This window comes from Cimex lectularius, unplaced genomic scaffold (assembly GCF_000648675.2).
Source record: "Cimex lectularius strain Harlan isolate CLEC.00 unplaced genomic scaffold, Clec_2.1 scaffold390, whole genome shotgun sequence".
Classification (NCBI taxonomy): Eukaryota; Metazoa; Arthropoda; class Insecta; order Hemiptera; family Cimicidae; genus Cimex; species Cimex lectularius.
In genome coordinates, this window is record NW_019393001.1 from 235,553 (window position 1) to 252,802 (window position 17,250).

A 17,250-nucleotide genomic window follows, 5' to 3' on the forward strand; every position below is an offset into this window, starting at 1 on the left:
AGTCCAGATTGCGTTAATCGGGGATCGACAAAATTATCAATCTGAAAAGGAATAAAAATATGGAAATAGACCAATAATCATTTAAACAAAGGGAAGAGCTTAAGAACAAGTCGAAAGTATGCCAGGGATATCTTCGGGTATTTAAAGGATTTTTCCTTATTCTTTTATATAAAAATGTCAGAAATGGTGAATTTTGTGTACCCCTTCACCTCCTAACTTCCAAAAATCGCCAAAAATGAAATTTTCGGCCGATCAAGCTGGTTTTAATCTCATTCGATGCAGAAATTAATCCTCTACAGATGTTGTTTCGAGCTGTTTTATGGTCAAGCTAACGGTTTACTAACAATTTCACGAATAAGGTCAAAAAACGTCGTTTTTCATGGTTTCTTGCCTATAGCTCGGAACTGAAGGGTTTGCGGACACAGGTTCATAGGATCTTTTTTACTCAGCGTTCAATTTCCTATAAGATCTGGAAGTGTGGCTGAATCGATTGGGGCCACCCTGTATAGCCTGACACAAAGTATCCTATAGTTCATTATGTGTGGTGATTAGTAGAGTACTCTCAACACGACACGCAAGAATGGCACAATTATACAGAAGAAAACACTTTGAGCCCTGAAGATGATCTCAATAAAGATCGAAACGTTGGCACGACAAAGAAAATGTTTTTCTGAAACCTACATCACACCAGACCACATCTCACGATGTCTGAATAATAGTTCATTATTTTGGTGGTTCAAAGCTCAGCAAAAACAACTTACTCAAACATTATGCAGCATATAAAGACTGGCAAACCTATGTATCACAGAGGCAAAGAAAACAACCCCTTCAATTGTACTAGAAGCACTGCGAAGCCTACTACCATTGGAAATATTTGTACAAGGATAAGCGATGAAAAGTTCATTTAGGCTCCAGAAACAATAAAATTCGATGGGAACCAAACCCTCCGGGAACACAATAATAATTAACAAAATCAAACAAATTCATTGAAATGTGGGCTAACAGATGGTTCGGGAAACACTCTTTACAACTTCCTAAAAAGTCTCAACAGATTACAAAGGAGAACAAGCATTCAGGAGGACATCAGATGCAACGATATGGTTGGTATACTGGTATACTGGTATAAGTATACTGATGGCTCCAAAACAAATGAAAGGACAGGATCAGGCGATTCGTATCTACGCAACATGGGCATATTCAATGAACACCCCCATTTGTAGGTTATTCAGTGAGGTGAAGAAACAGTCATCTATGCCAACTTTGAATGTGAAGCAACCGCTCAACGGACAGACAACCTGGCATAAACGAAAACCCAGGGAAAGAATTGTAATAACGACTGTCAATAACCAATATTTGTTAAGAGAAGGATCGAGTCGATTGCACTGAATCTGGGAATATATAATAAACCAGAAGGCTGCAGTGCTTGAGGAACAAAAATCCCACTAGGAGTACCATCATCATCAGAGAGAGAGTCGTGGATATATCAAAAATAAGAATACAAAAAAAAAATATAGAGATAGATTAACAATAAACTGAACATAGAAAGAGAAGAAATTTCTTTTTGGATACAAATATACAACTGAACTAGTTTTAGAGAAAAAATATCTTTCAAAATTGAGCCATCATCATTTTAAATACTTCAAGTAAAAAACTAATGAAATATTTTATTCAACGATAAATAATTATCGAACGATGCAACTGGATTGACGGCATCAAAAAAATGACTAAATACGTATAAATTAGTCTGAACATAATGTAAAGGATTTGAAGAATTTAATCCGTTGGAATGATCATTAATAATCTTTGCGTGGAGGTTGAAAATGATAGAAAATTAACCTGACCCCGGGATTTTGCCAATTAGCAATTGCAGTGATTATTTTAAAGGGATCGTGTTGACTAGCTGGATTCTGGATATCATGTATTTCCGTAATTAGGTACGAGTTGGAATATCAAACTTCAGTTTTGTTAGAAATATACATGAATATTATTTTTTTTTTAGAAAATGTTGAAAAAATGCGTTGTAAGTACTAACAACGGAAAAGAATGTGAGGCAGGAAATTGAAGCCGCAAACAGGGCTAGATGACGATCTAAATAGATAGACATAGAGGTAAATATAGATAGTGAAATGGATATAGGTAAGGAACAGTTGATTGATTAATTGATATATATGAACAAATACCGATATATATGTACATAGAAGGAATGATGTACAAAAATCGAAACAACGACTATTGAGATGATATTGAGGTGGGTGGGACAGGGATAGATTTATAAAAATAAAGACAGATAGATAGATAGATAGATATATATAGAGAAAGAAAGAGAAACAGAATGACATAATTTGGGGTACATGAAAAAAGTAAGAAAGTGTGCGGGTGATAGGGGGTGTTTCAAAGAGAAAAAGTGATAGAGCGAGAGAGAGAGAGATAGAGGGAGAGGGAGAGGGAGAGGGAGAGAGAGAGATAGAGAGAGATAGAGAGAGAGAGATAGAGAGAGAGATAGAGAGAGAGATAGAGAGAGAATAAGTGAGAGAAAGAGAAACAAAATGACATAATTAGGAGTACATGAAAAAAGTAGGAAAGTGTGCGGGTGATAGGGGGTGTTTCAAAGAGAAAAAGTGATAGAGCGAGAGAGAGATAGAGGGAGAGGGTGAGGGAGAGGGAGAGAGAGAGAATAAGTGAGAGAAAGAGAAACAGAATGACATAATTAGGGGTACATGAAAAAAGTAAGAAAGTGTGCGGGTGATAGGGGGTGTTTCAAAGAGAAAAAGTGATAGAGCGAGAGAGAGATAGAGGGAGAAGGAGAGGGAGAGAGTGAGAAAAATAGAGAGAAATACAAAAAGACAGTCAGATACAATGACTTCAGTGAGGGTAAAGATAAAAAAAAAAAATATATATATATATATATATATATTACGTAGGGTAGGCGACCAAGACCCGAGGGGTTAAATGCCTGGGTAGACTCGTACCCCATCCCTAAAAGGTCCAGGACTTGGTCGGCTCACGTGTCCTGCATAAATCTCTTGGACTTGTTCACGAACCGCAAGATTTTGGACCGTTTTATATCGGTGAGTGAGTTGGTGATGTCCGCTCCTTCAAAGATTTCAAATCTAGACCTAAAAGAGGGTAAAGACCAACATCCGGGCGTTAGTGGGATGAGATGGAGAATAGGATGAGAGGATGGGAATGCTTCAGCGAAATTGTGAAAGAAAGGACAATTCTGATAAGAATCATATCATTAATATATATCGCACCTAGCTGTCAACAACGTATTTTTATGATATTGAAAGAATGTAATTGAAAGGTCGATACAGGAAATAAGGAGGAAAGTGTGAAGGAAATGCCACAGAACGCATATGCATCTTTAAGTACGATAAACCAGGTAAAGTTCATCGTGTATCATTATCGATAATCCATCTATTGAATTCTTCAACTGCGAATTAATAAGGTTGGATTTATGAAGCGGAGTAGAAAAACGCACTGAAGAGTAAAAAGTGAGATACAATGTTCTATTTTTAACGAATAATAGAATTATCAAATTAGAGAATTATGCGGCCATATAAAGGTACCGGAAAGACAAATATGGGTTTAAATCAATAGTCGACAACCTTGGCAACCGGTTGGTAGTACGATTTTCAAATATAGGAAAGGCGGTTAAGGTGGAGCCGGAGGAAGTTGTCGCCGCCGCCCAGTCTGCCAAACAGGCTAACAGCCGATGTTAATTGCTTCTTCTCCATTGAGGACTTGTCGCAAATGAAGGCCGTGGGAAGGTTGACTTTCCCAGACAGTCCACTCGGAATATGTACGTTAACGGTTCACTCATAGATTCGAGAGGGTTTGCCGACGGATGTCCTATTTCTGGTCCGGCTTCCGACTTCCTTTCCGGGGATCGGAAGACTGCTTGACGCCAAGCGACCATAAGTTCGCCCGGACTGATATCTCCATCTTCGCCGAGTAGGTACTGTGGTGGAAAAAAGAGTGAACACTCCTTATATCAATGTCAAGTTGTAAATCAATCCAGACGGTTGGTTTTATATCCTCCAAAACGGCAAATGTACTAAAGAAATGTTTGTATTCATCTAGAAGGTTTTTGAAAATCTACCTTCGCAAAATTATGCAAATCAGGATATTTATCGTGATGAAAAAACTGCCCAAGCGGTGCAGTGCATAATTTTATTACATATGAAAGTTGATGTGGTTGTAGAAACTTTCAAAAACGATAGTTAGACTTTTGCTATTAAAAAATATAAATTATTATATAAGCTTATATTTTTTTTTTGAAAAAAAAGCATTGCTCTAGATGGTGTAATCTTTGTACAACACAACTTGTCATTTTTTATTCAAATTTAAAAACAAAAACATTTGTTCTATTTTGGACAGTGACAATACTAGAAAATATTTTCAGAAATGTGAATTTATTGTGGACAGAAAACAGTTATTTTAAGATTCAATTTTCATAAATAAAATCTAAATAATTCAACATAATCAATATTCAAAATTGTCTTTGGGAAAACACTCAAAAACGTTTTGACTAATTATCTTCATCCTGCCCAAATTCTTGATCTAAAAAAGTCTTGTTAATTTACAAAAGTAACAGTACATAAATATAAGAAAATATTGGACTTTTTGGAAATTTCGTTTATGCCACTACTGATACCAAAATCGACTATTTTTGTGTGTTACATCAAATTGAATGTTACTAGACATTTTTGACTTTTGTTAGCCAGTTTCGATTCGTTGTTACTTTTCGCTTGTTATATTAGAACAAATAAAGCTCCTTAATGTTAATACTTTTCTATCCTGTGAAATATCTTTAAACTGTTAAATCATATACTGGAGAGAAAAATTACAATGATTCTGGATGTTTTGATTGAAAATTTCTGATGATGGCAGAAGGAAAATAATTTCATACTGTACACTAATGTATAAGTAATTAAATAACAATTCAAGTGGTATTTCTATTTAATGCTTGTAAGGCTTAACTTACTTAAAGATACTAACCTCAATAAATAAATAATTATAATATAGAATATAAAAAAACTTAATTTCAAGTAGAAGTTTTCACTTATAAAACAAAATAATATTATTTTCATAAATAATCGAATTGTGAATTTAAAAATAATTAATATTGCTGAAGATGAGCAAAATTGTAGTTAATATTATTCTATACAAAAGATTGTATCTTGTTAGATTATTTATTATTAGCAGGTTGTCACAGCTCCGCCATGGCCAAGCGACTCCTTTATGTGCAGATGGGTATTGTAAGTAAATTAATTCACTGTAACCAATAACTTATCATAAATTAATAATTTAAACACGGCGAACAAATACTACATCGGGCCCATGATTTTCATCTTCACTAAAAGTAAATAGCATAACGTAAATTTGGCCGAAAAGGCACTATCTCCCAATAAAATTTCATTTTCTCGTTCCATATTTTTGGAAAAACAAACATGAAAGAGAGAAAGGCAGAGCGAGATAGAGATAGAGATAGAGAGAGANAGAGAGAGAGAGAGAGAGAGAGAGAGAGAGAGAGAGAGAGAGAGAGAGAGAGCCTTGAAAGAGATTCTAAAAGCATGAGGGTGAAAAATAGAAGAAAGGTCACAGGTAGAAAGAGCTTATATTTGCTGCGTGTTTTCCTTCTTATTTTTGGATATCTCTTAATGTGGCTTAGGTTATTTAAGCTTTTCTGAAACATTTACGTTTTTATTTAGATGAATTTCCAGGTTGTTATTTCACCCACCCTGGGAGTCGTGGCCCACTATGTGTGGAACTACGATGACGACGGGTGGTACAGTGTGGTTTGAGACTCGAGACCCCGAAACGGCTCACCTCGTGTTCTCATCCATGGCCCTTTTTCGCAATCCGAGTTCCTTCATTCTATCCTGTGACCCCTCCCAACCCTTGGTTGCAAGGGGGGGTATCCGGGCACAAAATAAAGGTGCAGCCCAGAGGGCGTGGCAACCTCTCTAAAGCACAAGCTGTACTTGTGTCGGCCTAGGGTCGGCATGGGCGGCGGGTGTCTTAGCAGAGTAATACGAGGGCCAGTGCACTAGATCCTGTGTGCATAGACGGGGGAGGGTATATGGCCATCTGTACCACGGGGTAACTAAACATTCCAAATTCAGCCCTAGTTACACTGAGAATGGATTCGTGGTGGCGCGTGGTGACGCCCCTGGCGGGAACTTAGACAGAGGCCGTCTTCTATCTGTGACCTTCGTGAAGCTTGCGTATGGCCAGCGTAATTACCCTCGGCCTCACGGGAGACGTTGAGACCGGACGACAGCGTGTAAGTGTTGAGGACGCGATGATCATGTTGAATAGTCCCTCGAATGCGTGAGTAAGCGAACGGAAACGGGAAGTGAATCGGTGTCTCTGACTCGAGTATGCTTTGCATTATTGTGCGTATGACCGGCGTGGTACCCTTGGGGAAGCGAAGGAGCGGACCACCTAGGCTGAGCCTATGGCGTCCCTCGAATGCGCATGGCAGGTGTAGGCTGAGCTCGATAAGAGAATTTACCGTAGGCGGTGCTCATCTAGGGTGTGGTTAGCAATTCCACTTTAAATTAAACCGCTGCCGGGGCGTTCCCGAAGTTTCTAGGCTAGGGGAGCTCCTATACTCAGGAAGATAGAATGGCCTTCTCTATTTAGGGAGTATGCGGGAGAACAGGCTGATGTATTTCGGCCTGTTAGCTCTTTGCGTGCGGCATACGACCCGATGCACAATGCGGGCCTGACCATTCGGAGTGGATAAGCGGAGAGCGAGGTTTTCTCGGCCCTTATGGGCTGGGGCGCCTCTACACCAATGCTGCGACGGTAACACCATTCCGTCGTATGCGGAGGTGCGTTAGCTCTCATCTTGAGAATCAAAACGTCCGATAAGGCCAAATAGGCCAGGTGCGGAGGCTAAAGATCCTCTTATCTTGTTGACGATGAGTTCTCGGGAACGGAATCCCCAGTACATTTTTAATGAGCCTCGACTGATGACTCCTAGTTTGATTGAATTTTGATTATTTTATGAATAGATTATTACCATAGAAGAGAGTGCAAGTAAAAACGAACAAAAAGAGGGAAAGAGAAGTAGTTAAAGGTATATATAAATATACATGTGCCTCATGAGAAAGAAGAAAGACCTGTTTTGTTCTCATTTCATCGTTGATACGTCCAAATCTATCAATCGAAAATTGTTTCGTGTTATTCTCAAACAACTGCACGTACTTCAAACAACAATCATGACTGGCGAGTAATGATTCATATCGGCCGACTGTTTTGCGAAGTGCTCGTCTTTTACTCACGCAAGTTTAGAAAACTAAGCCCTTTTATACACAAATGTATCAAAGATTGCAAGGTCAATGTAATCTTTGTTTATAATTTATTGTGTTGAATGTATATGTTGATAAATTAATTACCGGTTAGGTTAGATGTCGAACACACCTAAATTTCTCCATTGGTTGTCATAGTTATAAAAATAAACATTTTTTGGCGAATTATAACGGACAGAAGACGGCTTTAGACTTGGTTGTCTGAGCTGCTAGGGAATTTAAAAAAATATCAAGATCATGGGCGAACCAATTGTACAAAACTGCAAGTCGAGTCTTAAATTATCCACACTTTGCCAAATAACAAACGGTCATCATCATGAACCTCATGAGTCCAACACTTTGCAATTTTCTCCAATAGAAATTATTTAATGTTAAAAAAAATAACCTGCATAAAAATTACATTTAGACTGAGGATTTTAGTGCTCGGACCAGAAAATTAGATGGAATAGTAGTGCATTACTGATAAGGGTCAATCATACACTCATCATTAGTACGAAATGTTCACGAAACGTAATAAACAACAACGAACTAATCTAAAAAACATACTGCACATTGCGTGACATCAATCGATCAATAGACGGATCATAGATTATACTTATTTCTAATGAATGATATAAATCTTAAGCCAATAGAAAGAGCTCTTCACGTTACTGTAAGTTATCCGGATGGTAAAATTGAGTAGAAAGCGAAATATCAACACACTTCGATCACATGTATAATTATGGAAATTACACTATATATCACATTCGGTACGCTATAGACAGTCTGACAAATAATATTTCAAAAAAACAAAAGTATTAATTTTTTTATATATTTTACTAAATACATTAAAAAATGTATATATATGTTAAATTGTCAAATTTAAACGATTAACATTAGTTTCGATTAGATGACCATTTTAGTATTTATTTAAGGACAGCATTGAATTATATTGGCTTAATTGACTTGAAACTACTAACTGTACACGTTTTAACAATTTACTATTCGCATCACGTAGTTTCGTTTTCCCTTCCTAAAGTGAGTGTATTTATTGGCGAGAATGTGTGAGTGTATGGGTGGGTGGTGGACGGAATATCTAGTACACCACAGACCCACCAAACTAGGATAGATATCTCTTTGTGTGTTTTGGGTAGAATGAATGTATTTATTGGCGCGAAAGTGAGTGTGTATGGGTGGGTAGTGCAGGAATATAGAGTACTCCACAGACTCACCGATTTAGGTTAGTATTAGGCTAAAATATCTTTTAGAGTGAATGGGCGGAGGCACTGCTGTAATATTAAATGCGCCAGTGGTTTTGCATTTATTTTATTTGTAAATACAGAATGATTGGTTACGGTTTGAGTGAATGTATTTATTAGTGCGATAGTAGTGTATGCATGGGTTCTGTGGTGGAATATCGAGTACCCCATAAACCCACCAACCTAGGTTAATATTTTAGATTAATTGTAATTTTAATTGTACATAATGTATGGATGTAATTATTAGCGTGAACGAGGGCGGGTATTCAGAAGAATATCGAGTACTCTGAAACCCGCATATAGGCTTGGCTAGGATTGTATGTTAGTGAATGAGATAGTTTCAGAGCCTTTTCACCACGTGTGGGAGAGCTAAAATGTAGAAATAACGTCCCAGAACACAACCAGAAAGATGCCAGACTTTCTACAGAAAAGCTAACTTAAAAAAAATATAAATAAATAAAAAAAATAAATTTTTAAAACGTGAGATGGAAGAAATGTGAGGTGCTGGCAATAGCCCAAGCAGCTAGCCGACCGAAAAATAAATATAAAATAAAATAAAAAATAAAAAACTATTGGCATATAAGAATTATTGACCATTATTAATTGGCTAATTTATATTAAAGATAAGTTTAAAAAATAAAAATTAAGTAACTCCTGTTTTTGTGAAGAGGTGTTTTTTCTTTGTAGCTATTAATTATTAATTATGAGTTAATGTTTGTCAAATCTGATTATAATATTGGCTATTTTAAAAGTTTGCCCTTTGTGAATGTCTAAATATTTTTTCTGCCATTTTTATTTGCATTTAATTACGATATGCAAACAATAAAATAGAATAGGACAATTATATAACGTATTTACATAAAGAACATGAAAATCATACTTCAATACAAAATAAAAATGAGAGTAGAGAGAGAGAGAGAGAGAGAGAGAGAGAGAGAGAGAGAGATAGTGAGGAGAGAGAGGGAGTGAGTGAGGAGGTAGAGAGAGGAGAGAGGGTGAGAGAGAGGAGAGAGAGGAGAGAGGGTGAGAGAGAGGAGAGAGATTGAGTGAGTGTGAGGGGGAGAACGAGAGAGAGAGGTAGAGAGATTGAGTGAGTGTGAGGGGGGAGAAATAGAGAGAGAGAGAGATAGTGAGGAGAGAGAGGGAGTGAGTGAGGAGGNAGACAGACTGATTGACAGACCGCCGGCGAGAAAAAAATTTGTGAGACAAATATGAAGAAAAATCGTTCGAAAGATGTTTATGTTATTAAAAATTAGGTATTTTTATTAAAAACTTAATAAATACAAAGTAATAAAAAGGCTCTAAGCGATGTGATGTTGCACTAAATTATTATTGTAAGCATCCATTTTGTCTGGAGCGTTATGAAATCACCTTTTTCTAGTAATATTGATCCACCGTTTTTATTAAATTGTTTCATTCTTGTCTTTCCGAAGAGAAATCGACCGATGAACCCTCGTAGCCCAGCGGAATATAAATTTTCCAGTCTTCCCCATTCCCGAGGATTAATTATACCCTTGTTAATTTTTTTTTATTATAGTGTTTGACAGGCTACCGCGGCCGTATTTGGTTTGGGTACATCGACGCGGGGCTGCTCCCACAACACGAGAAACCGGGTGGCAAGACCATGTTAACAGATCGAGGCAATTATAGTTCTAGGTGGAAGAGGAAGGACGAAGTCGTCTTTAACGTAACCTGCTTCTCAGATACATCGGCCATATGCCATAAAATAAAAATCAGCCCTTGACTCTAATGAGAAGAGGTCGAAACGAACGGTTTTCCCGTGTGACTTTATCAACTTAAATCCTTGAATGTAGAATTAAACGTTGTTTCTTAGAAAATTGAAATAGAGATAAACTAAATTACGAGATTTCTTCATAGAGTCTGCAGGATGAGGAAGATGTATTTTGTACTCTCACCTGGTTTAAACAATAAACAAATAATTACGCCATTGGGTCACGTGATCGGATTTCTCCAAGCCGATTTCAACAAGATTTTGAAGGTAGATCAGGCAATAAACCTTTTGATCATTTGCCAAGTTTCGTCAATTCTGGTTATTCAGATATCAGATATTTAAGGAATAAATTTAAGGACTCTTCTTAACAAGCAATACACATTATTATTTTATCATTATTATTATATATATCATTCTATTAATATATATATTATTATTATTATTCTCGTGTAGAAATGTGTGGTGATTAGTGACCGTTAGTCGATAATTATTCGGAAATCGTGAGATGCGGTCTGGTGTGATGTAGGTTTCAGAAAAACATTTTCTTTATCGTGTCAACGTTTCGATCTTCATTGAGATCATCTTCAGAGCCTGGGATTACAAACATTGTTTAAATTTAACCAAAACATGTAGGATGTGGAAAAAAGTGAATTTATACAATGCAAAAAATATTTTTTACATTCAATCAAAGTATTTTTACTCACTTCGAGTGATTCCCGATTCTCAAAGTGAGTAGAAATACTTTGATTGAATATAAAAAATATTTTTTGCATTGTATACATTCACTTTTTTCCACATCCTACATTGTTTTGTTAAATTTAAACAATGTTTGTAAATCCCAGGCCCTGAAGATGATCTCAATAAAGGCCGGAACGTTGACACGATAAAGAAAATGTTTTTCTGAAACCTACATCACACCAGACCGCATCTCACCATTTCCGAATAATTATTATCATTATTTTAAACTTATGATTGGGCCGGAATTATCCGCTATTGATTTAGAACAAAAATTGATTGATTAGGTCTTATTGTTTAACTTTTCTGTCAAACTTAATAATATTCTGTCTCTAAGCTTTTCAGATTTCAAACAAAATGTGTTTCTATGGTTCCTGCATAAAGAAATACATGTTGAAGTTTTCTTCTGGATGATATTTTTTTATAAAGATTGATTAGTACTTAAAAAGTAAAATATTCGACCAAGTTGAGTAAATTTCTTTTGATTTGTTAGTAACATTTAAGTAGTCGTTTAGTACCCGGGTTGAGGCCAGAATCTCCCGTCTTGATTTATGAAAACCTACATTTTAGATTTGGGAAAACTTTACAATCATTCTAAAAGTAATTAAAATCATCATCTCACTTGGACACTTGATCAATGATGGCTCTTATCTTCACTGATGAATGCCAGGTCGGTTTGTGGCAATCAGATGACCGGGACCATGGGAGAAGACGAGAATAAAGCTGCCATGCGTGAATCGTAGCCTCTTCAAAGACATTCAGTTATGGTATGGGGTGTGGAATCAACGTCCATCCCCGTACCGAACTGATTATCATAGTACGAACCTGTGACTGCTCTTAAGTATGTTGAAGATGTTATTCTGGAAGCTGTCGTCCCATTCGCTCCATTTAATTGGGGACAACTTCGTGTTAATATATGATGATGTTCGATTGCACGTAGCTCGGTTGACCTTACTTTAGGATATGGGGATTACTGACCTTGATTACAATGACCTGGCCAGTTCTCTTGGCACGAATAAAATAATAATCATCATAAGCGTCGAACAGCTTCAAACCGTTCTTGTTAAAAAATGGATTCTGTTTCTCCAGACGAAATTCCGTCTCTTATTTACTCAATGCCTAGGATGCTTAGGCTCTCCGGGAGGCCTGATGAGGTAATACGCGTTATTAAGAGTAAAACCTCGAAATAAATTGTTAGAAATGTGTGGTGATTAGTGGCCGTTAATCGATAATTATTCAGGAATCGTGAGATGCGGTCTGGTGTGATGTAGGGTTCAGAAAAACATTTTCTTTATCGTGACAACGTTTCGATCTTTATTGAGATCATCTTCAGGGCCTGGGATTTACAAACATTGTTTAAATTTAACAAATACATGTAGGATGTGGAAAAAGTGAATTTATACAAGGCAAAAATATTTTTTTAATTTATATTCAATCAAAGTATTTAAAAACTTTTTTTGCATTGTTGCAAGAAACGAAAACTGAATAGATTTATTCTCGAAAATAAACTATTAGGTAGATGTGTGTGGTGTTTAGTGACCGTTAATTAATGATTATCTGGAGATGGTGAGATGCGATCTGATGTGACGGAGGTTTAGAAAAACATTTTCTTTATGGTGCCAACGTTTCGATCTTTATTGAGATCATCTTCAGGGCTCAAAGTGTTTATCTTCTGAGTAATTGTGCCATTCTTGCGTGTCGTGTTGAGAGTGCCAGTCGCATCTCACGATTCCTGAATAATTATAAATTGTTAGTTATCACTAAATAATTTTACCTTGTTTTGTTGAATTTTCTTTCAAATGATCATAATTGTATGATTATGAAAACTCATGATTTTTTGATCTTGTTTAATTGGGAAGTATGGTGTAACGATATAAATACATATAGTTTGAAATAAACAATACGAGTATCCGATTTTGTTGTCTTTGAGTGTATTATTTCCTCATATAGCAAGAATTTTCATTTTCTTTTTTATGTAAGGTTTTTGGTTGAGATAAAAAGTCAGCGTCATGAGCGGGATTCGAACCCACGACCTTCCGCTAAATACGCCGCTGCTGTACCACTTGAGCTATCGTGACTTCGATCCTTTCTGACCCCAATTCTCCATCTTTATTGTAAAATATATTAAATTATTTATGTTTTTTGATTGTTACTATTCCAAAGGTTTATTCTTGTTCCGAGGTTGTAGAAAGCTAACCGGATGCAGATTTTAGAGGAACATCCTACAATTCGTCATTTTCTCTTGTGGTCCACAAATTTGATGTGTCACCCTTCCTAATTAAAGAAAGAATGTGCATTTTAAGTCTATGGAATTTTAATAGTTTTATAAATGGAATGAATTTTATAATAGGGAACATTCAAGTCCTTGTTACCACTGGCCCTTATGGAGGCGCTGATTCATGTGAGCTGAACGTTGGTTGTTCGCTTAGCTCGACTATGGCCAAAGGCCCATTATTCACTATTGCGACAAAACGCAAGCTTGGTACGTCCCTCCGTCCATTACAAATCGTCTGTCCCAGTTTTCCCATTGGCCGTGGTACTCTCTCTTTCTCCGTAATGGCGCTGTCTCTGACGGGTGTTTTTTTATTTTTTTTTTCACGTGACGCACCCGCGAATTGTTTAAAAGAAAAGAACAAAACGATGCAACCTTAAAACACATCCCTACAGAATATACGAATCAAGTATAAAAGAATAATTCGGCAGATGGATTTTCAGCTTTGACGTACCAATCGATATTCAGGGGAGAGTGATGGTTTCAGAAAACACTCCAAGGTGAAACATCATTTATTATGAACGTTCGAGAACTAATAAAATCAATCCTTTCTACTCAAGATCCATTCATACAGAAAGGTATTGTCGTGTTGCGTACAATAAAACTGCGTCTAAGATTCTAAAGCACCCATTCAAAGGGTACAATTCAGAACTTTTGTTTTGATTCGGTCCCTTGTTCCCGTTAAGGGTAAACACTTCTCAAAACGTATGACCGATTAATGGTTTTCTTTCGACTAACATTTTGGCGGATTACGTATTTTATTGAGCACTCAGTGTGAACGTAAATAAAATAAAATTGGATCACTTATTACTACAAATAGTACTTTTTTCAACGCCAAGCTTTCGACCATTTTTATTGTCTTCCTCAGGGCACTACAGAGACAGATAACGTTTAATAAAATAATACAATTTTTTATTTCATTTTGGCTCACAGATACTCAATCCTGGAACTGCGTTATCGAAACATAAACATACTAAAAGTCATGGTTTTGGTAAAGTCAATATCATGACCACAGAGAAAAATACAGTCGCCGCCATGTGAAAGAGTTGATTTAATTACCAGGATAGGAATTCGTGCAATTTAAAAACTGATATTAATGTTTTGAGTAAAATATACAATGAATTTTAGAACAGGACAAGGCCTGGACAAGGAAGCCTGGTATCCAAAACGGAAGTCGGAATATTTTTCCTCCTTAACTTTCTGTTAAAACGTTAATATGTAATTCATTTTATTAAGGTCTTTAGTTGAGATAAAAAAGTCAGTGTCACGAGCGGGATTTGAACTTTTTTATTTCAACTAAAAACCTTAATTAATTGAAAATAATTTATTGGTCAAGAGGACCACGAAATATAATGGATTTAATAAGTAAAACGAAGTATATCTTCACTAAAGCTCTCCGTGGCCATTTCATTTGTCGCCGAGAATCAAATAGATTACACGACATTTGAAAAATGGCAAAAAGGAGGGCAAATTCGAAAGGTGGGGTTCAGATGGGAAGTTAGTGCCCGAAGGGATCGAAGTCACGATAGCTCAAGTGGTAGAGCAGCGGCGTATCTTGCCGAAGGTCATGGGTTCGAATCCCGCTCATGACACTGACTTTTTTATCTCAACTAAAAACCTTAATTTATTGATAGATATTAATTGGTCAAGCGGACCACGAAAACTAGTGAATTTAATTTGTAAACTAGAAAACATGCAGTTAAGCATCATAGGCATATTTTTACTTACCCCATTTCTGTGATATGAATAATGAATTTAAAAGAAAACTCCATTATAATAGATTTTTGAGCGTTTTATGTTTTTGGTAGAACTTATTTTTAGCACGTGACATAGGTAATTTCTATTTTTGTATGATAATTAAACACTCTTCCACTTAAAGTAATGTTTTTTTAATTTAAATATAATACGAGCCAAATATGATTAATTTATTGACAATTAAATAATCAACAAGGACAAATTAATCATAGAAGAAATTAATTCGAAAGCTATAATCGAAACTTTTTATGGCCGAGTCGTAAACAATAGCCAAAAAAATATGTCAAACGATGACGTTTTTAATCTGTGCAATCCATTTGCGACCAGAATAAAATTTGGATGTGTGAATTATTTATAAAACCGATATCCCAGAAAGAAAATGAAAAGTTTGATATCCTCGAAAAGGCTTTCCTGACGGTTGATAATTTTTATGCCCTAAACGGTAAATTTGTCATAATTTTATTATTTATCTTTTATCGAGTTTGACTACGAGCAGATAGATAATTAATTTATACAGTGGTTTTGTTGATTATTATTGTTCGGTTTGGTCAAAAGAAGTCCTACTAATGTTATTAGTACTTTTTCGCCGGTAGCAAAGTTGTTTTGAATGAAATCAAGTTTTGCTCGCTCAACCTCACCGGAGTAACGACCGCTCCTAATACTCATGATTATCGATCTGCTTCGACCAGAATGAAGGGAGTCTAGATGGTAGGAATGTTTCTATATTATTTAGAGACCATGTCGTGAAGTTTTCCTTGTTTTTTAATGAAGAGGTGTGAGGAGGCGCCAAACTAATCCCATTTTGGCAAAATGCCTCCGCGATTCAGGGAGTTTTCCATCTCCGCAAATAAGCTGAATGGTCTCTTATCCCTCATACATATAAACTATTTTCGTTCACGACGGTTCCCTTCTATTTTCTTTCTTATACGTAAAACGGACTGGCAACTTTACTGACTAAACAGTACACTAGGATGAGAAGATAAAATTCGAATACGTGGAGTCTGGTTTTCCCTTATTTTGAAATACTTTATACCATTTTTTTCCATTAAGATTGTAATTACTCCATGTTAATTAACTTAAGTTTGTACATACACATATTTATTTATTAAACAATACTACAACACCGACCATCACTTATGAGACTATAAACACAGAAGTACTAGTTTATTACGTAAACAAAACTAGAAAAATCTATATACAGAGAGAAATAGATAGTTATTCGCAAACAGATATCTTGAGGTCTAACGATAAATCCAGAAAATGGCCCAATGGCTACATACAGCAGTATATACAGAGTGGCCCCAATCGATTCAGCACACTTCCAGATCTTATAGGAAATTGAACGCTGAGTAAAAAAGATCCTATGAACCTGTGTCCGCAAACACTTCAGTTCCGAGCTACAGGCAAAAAACCATGAAAAACAACGTTTTTTTACTTTATTCGTGAAATTGTTAGTAAACCTTTACCCTGACCGTAAAACAGCTCGAAACAACATCTGTAGAGGATACATTTCTGCGTTGAATGGGATTAAAACCAGCCTGATCGGCTGAAAACGTCATTTTTGGCAATTTTTCGAAGTTAGAAGGTGAAGGGGTACACAAAATTCACCATTTCCGACATTTTTTATCGAATATTCACAACTTGAACACCATATCAAAAAAATTTCCGTTACAAACCTCGTTTGTTGGTGATCGAATTGTCCGTCACATTAGACCAACCCCAGTCCGATTCATGAAACATTCGAATTTTGGCTAATTTACTGCTTTGCACCCAAATCGATTGTTACTGTTTTCTGATGGGTACCCCCAACTGAATGAAATAATGTACGAAAAATTTGAACGGCTTACCCATCAGAAAACAGTTACATTAATTTTTGATGAAAATGTCGGAAATTGTGAATTTTATGTACCCCTTCACCTCCTAACTTCGAAAAATCTCCAAAAATGAAGTTTTCGCCGATCAAGCTGGTTTTAATCTCATTCGATGCAGAAATTAATCCTCTACAGATGTTGTTTCGAGCTGTTTTATGGTCAAGCTAACGGTTTACTAACAATTTCACGAATAAGGTCAAAAAACGTCGTTTTTCATGGTTTCTTGCCTATAGCTCGGAACTGAAGGGTTTGCGGACACAGGTTCATAGGATCTTTTTTACTCAGCGTTCAATTTCCTATAAGATCTGGAAGTGTGGCTGAATCG

General features: G+C 36.3%; 1 protein-coding gene across 2 annotated transcripts in view; it reads right to left on the reverse strand.

The window, feature by feature from the left end:
• The window catches only part of LOC106665201, a 22,003-nt gene extending 6,956 nt beyond the window's left edge, over positions 1 to 15,047 (reverse strand). For both annotated transcript variants that reach the window (XM_014391459.2, XM_024229727.1), the window contains exon 1: positions 15,028 to 15,047. The gene's annotated coding sequence lies outside the window, so the exon portion shown is untranslated. The remainder of the gene's footprint in view (positions 1 to 15,027) is intronic.
• Positions 15,048 to 17,250: the final 2,203 nt, after the last annotated feature.